The 6,497-nt window shown below is 40.1% G+C and overlaps 1 long non-coding RNA gene across 1 annotated transcript; it reads right to left on the bottom strand.

Annotated features, from left to right (window-relative positions):
• Positions 1–5,236: 5,236 nt before the first annotated feature.
• LOC115086278 lies at positions 5,237–5,644 on the bottom strand. The gene is made up of 3 exons (XR_003855203.1): positions 5,628–5,644; positions 5,399–5,459; positions 5,237–5,295 (listed from the first exon to the last, which is right to left on the bottom strand). It is a non-coding gene; the product is annotated as an uncharacterized LOC115086278 (long non-coding RNA).
• Positions 5,645–6,497: the final 853 nt, after the last annotated feature.

The following is a 6,497-nucleotide window of genomic DNA, read 5'->3' as shown; positions in this document are numbered from 1 at the left end:
TTTGATTGTGAAGGATTAGAGAGAGTGGTACCTGAAGTTATGAGAAATCCAATCTCTCAGGCTCACCACATCATGTGACCTCTGTTGCATGCATGGGCCTGCTCACCTCGCTAGCTCCCCTGCAGGTCACGGGTCAGCCTCCCCAGTGGCAGCCGTGAGCTGCTCTAGGCCTCGGTGTCCCACGGGGGCAATCGCCGGGCCTTCCACTGCGCACCAGGACTCACGCCGGAGTTCGGCGTCTCCAGTGGCGTTGGCCACGCGCCTACGTGCATGTGCGTGGACTGGGTAGTCTCTTGTAGGGCCAGAGGCGGGTCCTAGCTCTGCAGCGCACTCTGATTGATGGAACGATATAAGGAAGTCCCTGCCTGCACTTCCTTGCCTTGGCAATCGGGTCAGCACTGTATATATATATATATATATATATATATATATACAAAGTATACTAGTTTGTCTCCGTGTTAACAGTCTTGCTCCAGCTTTGTTCCAGTCTTGTTCCAGCGTACTGTTCCAGTGTCCTTCTGTTCCTGCATTTGTTTGTCCATCCTCCCAGGTAGTACCCTCGGACTGTATCTCTGGTACTGACCTCGGCCTGTTCCTTGACCTTCCTGTCCGCTACCTGCATCCTGACCTCTGCCTGCCTTGTAACCTCGTCTGACCTCTGGAACCTGAACTCTGCCTCGTTGACTACTTCTCGGACTGATCCTCAAATTCTGACCTCGGCTGCCATTGACCATGTCTTCTGATTCTGGCTCTATCCCTTGCCTTGTCATTGCCTACACTGTTTGGGCCTTCACTGCCTCTCCAGGCCAACAGCGTGAAGTCCGACTGTGCTCCCCTGCTGATCGTGGGCACGCCTCTCTACTATGTCTCCGGGAGACCCTGCGAGGCCCACCTAAGTCCAAGCAGCCCAAGTCCCTCTGGGTTCCACCCGGGGGGACCTTGAGCTTTCAGTAGTGAAGCTCATCCTAGCCTCTGTCTCCTCCTGTGCTCCACCCCTGGGGGCATGTGCTTCCTGGTCATTACCAGGGAGCCATTCTCCACTGCTCCAGGACAAGGGTCCACCTCCAAGCGCAACAACCTCCATTCTGTTTCTTTCTTTTATGTACTATAAAATATTTTAAACAAAAAGAAGATTTAGGTGAAAGAGTGCCTCAAGAATTTGTTTGAACAGAGGGATCTACTGCTTATATAACTGCTTCTAAAAGTAAATTGGTTTTAATTGCTTAAATGTGCTTTGTCAATGAGTTCAACAAATTAATTGTGGTTATAAGAAAGAAAGGAAATACTGAACGAGAACATTATCATGGACAGGAATTGAAAAGGATGTCTCTATATGCATTCTATACATTTAATTTATTATTCAGTTGATTTATGCAATGCATACCCAACAGCAATAATTTGCATTACTGACAGCATACCATGAGCAATTTTCCAGAAACATACTTTTCTTGCTGTCAAAAGAATTCCTTTTTTATCCATGGTCTTAGTTGTATCATAGCCTTCGGTGTATGTGCTGTCAGGTCATTTCTGCTCACCACTCAAGCTAGAAGAGTGATGATAAAGTGGTAGCAAATGCTGACTACCATAGAATGGAATTTACTTTTCTATAGCTACTGTGCACTGAAGGTAAACAAAGTGACTTTTAGTATATGAGACATGTTGTCTTGTGTGTAAAGAGTTGAGGGAAATGTTTAAATATATTGCCACTAGCACAGCTGACTATATTTTACAGTTCATGGTACTAAGGGAATCTTGACTCTTGACAGTTTGACAAATGACAATTCTATATTTGACAGATCCCTCTTCTTTTATTGTAGTTTTCTTTTTTGGATATCTCCTAAAGAAGGCACAATGATTTAAGCTCAAAAGACAAGACCCTATGCTTTATTGAAAAGTAATTTTGAAATAAGCTATACTTCACCCTATGACATTGGTGTGTTACTTTTCAGTGACCAAACCTCCTTACCCCATTACCCAAATTTAACATGCATGACTACAGTGTTGCACTGATCAGTATATGATAGAGATGCACATTTATTTGAAAACAAACAAAAAAAAAGTTATTTCATGTTATTGTATTTATAGTGAAACAAAATAAACATGTAATTAACACATGTGTTTTGTTTTTATTTATTTGACTTTATTGCCTCTGGGGGAAGCAAAGCATTGTTTGTTTGTTTGTTTGTTTTAAGTCAGACAGCCTGGAGCCAATGGGGTATGGTGAAAGGAGCAGGACCAATCATTGACAATAAGGAATACAAGCAGTTTTTATATCAGCCTAGTCCAGATTCCCTGGAATAGTGAAAAATAAAGCAAATCTTGAACACACACCATTTCAGTTATTTCTGTGTGCAATGTTAGAGAAGGTCCTTGCTTTTCAGAGTTGAAAGTTAGATGAAAGATTATAAAAAAGAATTGTGAGGACTGAGGATGTTTGCTGTCTTTCACTGCTTTAGTGCACTGCTCTATGCTGCTAGTCAAAACTGTAAGCTGCTACTCATATACTGCAGGCCCTCATATACACGTGTATTTGGTCACCCGGCTAGATGCACTGCAATTTTATATCCTGCACGCAAGTATGTGAGCATGTTATAAAATAGACCAGGCACGTGCATGTTTGCTATTTTAAGCATGTGTATGCCCAGTCTAGGGCTACGTCTTCGAGTGACCCCCCCGTTCTTTAGCCTGCGCTCCTCCCAGTTAACCCAGACCCCACAGGCAAGGCATAGATGGCTGTAAATAGTTTTAAAACAAACCCCCAAAATATTAGGAGCCAATATATTTATATACTCTTAACTTATTCTTGCAAAAAAGCCTGCATATTTTAGAAAATGCCACCACACACATTAAATGTGAAAAAAGCCTTGTTGAGAGCAAAAATGGAGCATCAAATGGACTTGTCAGAAGGCTCAGGTTTTTATCTGCGACATGGTGTCCAAAGTTTTTTCTCTTTTTTCTCATTTTTTAATTTTTATTGCTTTCCTCAAATCACTCACAGATAACATCAATTTAGTAAAGAATATTCACATTGCTCAACCAAACATATTCATATTTTTCAATGACTTTTGAAGAAATAATAAACACAAGACTCTTTGAATGAATTTTTCTTCCTGCTATGAAGAATTGATAAAAATTGACCTTTGGAGATAAGAATTGCTCTGGTTGGGGATGCTGTTTTATGAATATGTTTCGGGTGAGCAATGTGACTATTTTTTATAAAATGGATGCTATCTCTGGGTGATTTGAGAAAAACAACATAAAAACAAATGAGAAAAAATTCTGGGAACGTGATGATGGTCTGGGCACCATGTCAGAGTTCAAAATTGAGCCTTCTAACAGGTCTGGTTGATACCCCTTTTTTGTTCTAGAAAGACCTTTTTCATATTCACTGTGTGTGGTAGCTTTTCCTGAAATATAAAGGCTTTTTGCAAGAATAAGTTAATAGTGTAATATTATTGGCTCCTACATTATTTGGATTTTGTTTTGATTGAATATGTAGGATGTTTTACACTTGGTTGGTTTTTATGTATTGAAAATTGCTTTGTTCAGACATACACCTCATCCATAGCAGAAGTAACATTGTGCTGAAAGGAACCTGGACACGCCCCCAGGCACATCACTACATGCACGCATATCTCTTGGCTCCACCCCAGAACGCCCCTGCTCTGCCATTATAATTCCCCTTGTGCACATATGAGGCCAGTTTAATCAATCGTGTGGCCGCAAATAAGCAATCCATGCATGGCCATCTCCTGGTTTTGGCATGTACATCGCTTAAAAAATTAACCTTTATATGAATAGGACTGAGAACAAAAATCACAATAAAGTCACATATATATATTATGGTACTTTTCAATTAGGTATACCCTCATTTATGGGCTAATGCACACTTCCGCCTACCGGCGTTTTTTGCTTTTAGGTACAACTGCCAACTTGGCTGCCCAATTAGAATACGATCAAACCCTATGATCGTATTCTAATTGGGCAGCCAAGTTGGCAGTTGTACCTAAAAGCAAAAAACGCCGGTAGGCGGAAGTGTGCATTAGCCCATAAATGAGGGTATACCTAATTGAAAAGTACCATAATATATATATGTGACTTTATTGTGATTTTTGAGATTAATTGCGTCACAATTTTTCCAGTTTTTTGTCTATTATAGGACTGAGAACAGGCACATTCCCTGAAACTTTACTATGTGTCAGAGTACTTTAGTGTGTGTCCTTAGGAAAGGCATACTGCCTGACAGCTACTGTTTCTGTGGTTTTTTTCCAGCATGTGCTGTGCATGTGCATTGTGACAGCTTGCTCTCTGTGTAAACTTGCTAGTATGATGCACAGAATAGAAGTAGTTATAATCTGAGTTAAGACTACAGTTTTTACAGTGCACTATTATTTTTGACAATAACAGGTATCTCTTTGTGAATGTGTTCACTCTAGTCTGCTGGAGCATTCAGCTTACCTGCTTTGATCTGAAGCTCTATTCCTGGACTTTAATTGAATTTCCATCTTCTTCCCATCAGCAGCAAAATAGCTAGATGTTGCTTTAACGAGCCCTGCCCTCTGATGACTTCATTAGCATCAGCTATTTGTTGAAATTGTGGCTAGCAGTGGAGATGGTTTGTAGGGATATGCAGAAGGGAAAAAATGTTTCAATTCATTTATTCAGTTCATTGAGACCCATATTCATTTCATTAGATTCAATACGAAAAATAATTTGTTTCATTAGTTGTATTTATTTTCTATTAAAACCTATAGGGGAAGCATTACAGTCTATTTTGGCTTCAGAATAGTGATTTTTTTTAAACAATTCTAATGAAACTTGTAGGAAGAAATCATCAGAAGGGGGAAAGAACTACAAGGTAGTTAGAGTGTGGCAAAGTGGTATTAAAAGTGGCATAAATAGTAGCCAAAGGCTCCACAAAGGGACAAGATGTGCCAGACTTCTAGGATTCAAAAAGAGACCTGTTATATGGATGTCAATAATCTGAGTGTACCTTCATACGATGCTGTAAAAAAATACGGCTATCGTGACTGTGAAGCCTGTATGTAGGCTTTAAAAATCATTAGGTACCCCAGTGTTGGAATGCAAACTTTTGTAGTGCTCACTGTCCACTGTGCAATTGTTGCTGAAATGATCACGTGGATACTGTTGCAATATTCACTTATCTCAAAATTGTAGTCGGTCTTGCCTCAGCCGACATCCTGATGTTTCGGAGGCTGGCTCCTTCTTCAAGGGCTGGATATGCGCAAGAGAGACCGGTATTCCAGTGAAACATTAGATGTTGTGACAGTGAATCTGGTGAAACACAGGTAAAGTGTGCAAAAAAAAAAAAAAAAGAGACATCTTTTAGTTATTGAAAAAACAATTAACTTAGGCTGAAATGTAGAGAGATACATACTTGATTACTGTGCCAGCAATGTTCAACTTGTTAGGTTTGTTTAGCGGTCTGTGAAGCTCCGCTGTGGAGGAAATGAAATGACCAGAGAACTGTTTACTCTGTCTTAACTGCTGTAATTGTTAGCCTGCTTGTTAAAACCTGCAAACGGGCAGAAAAGGCTGCTGTTTTTTTAAAACTTGAAGTGGTAAAAGTTGTGCTCAAATCTCAGAATAAAATTTAAAGTACTTACTGAAAAACAAGCGGCTGAGATTTGAGCACAACTTTTACCACTTCAAGTTTTAAAAAAACAGCAGCCTTTTCTGCCCGTTTGCAGGTTTTAACAAGCAGGCTAACAATTACAGCAGTTAAGACAGAGTAAACAGTTCTCTGGTCATTTCATTTCCTCCACAGCGGAGCTTCACAGACCGCTAAACAAACCTAACAAGTTGAACATTGCTGGCACAGTAATCAAGTATGTATCTCTCTACATTTCAGCTTAAGTTAATTGTTTTTTCAATAACTAAAAGATGTCTCTTTTTTTTTGCACACTTTACCTGTGTTTCACCAGATTCACTGTCACAACATCTAATGTTTCACTGGAATACCGGTCTCTCTTGCGCATATCCAGCCCTTGAAGAAGGAGCCAGCCTCCGAAACATCAGGATGTCGGCTGAGGCAAGACCGACTACAATTTTGAGATAAGTGAATATTGCAACAGTATCCACGTGATCATTTCAGCAACAATTGCACAGTGGACAGTGAGCACTACAAAAGTTTGCATTCCAACACTGGGGTACCTAATGATTTTTAAAGCCTACATATAGGCTTCACAGTCACGATAGCCGTATTTTTTTACAGCATCGTATGAAGGTACACTCAGATTATTGACATCCATATAACAGGTCTCTTTTTGAATTCATAATTTTTTCATGTTATATTGTTTGGGTTTATAAATTTAGACTTCTAGGATTGCCATGAGTTCTCTAAAGCATTGTGATTGGAGCAAAGAAGCAGCAAGAGGAGGAAGAATATATCCAAGATGCTAAAAGAGAAAGACGGCCCAGGAATAGTGTCATGAACAGCTGATGGTATCACAAGATGCAAAGTGGCACCAAACGTG

The sequence above is a fragment of the Rhinatrema bivittatum genome, chromosome 2 (assembly GCF_901001135.1).
Source record: "Rhinatrema bivittatum chromosome 2, aRhiBiv1.1, whole genome shotgun sequence".
Taxonomy (NCBI): Eukaryota; Metazoa; Chordata; class Amphibia; order Gymnophiona; family Rhinatrematidae; genus Rhinatrema; species Rhinatrema bivittatum.
The sequence above is the reverse complement of the archived record's forward strand: the minus strand, read 5'-3'. Positions and strand labels throughout refer to the sequence as shown.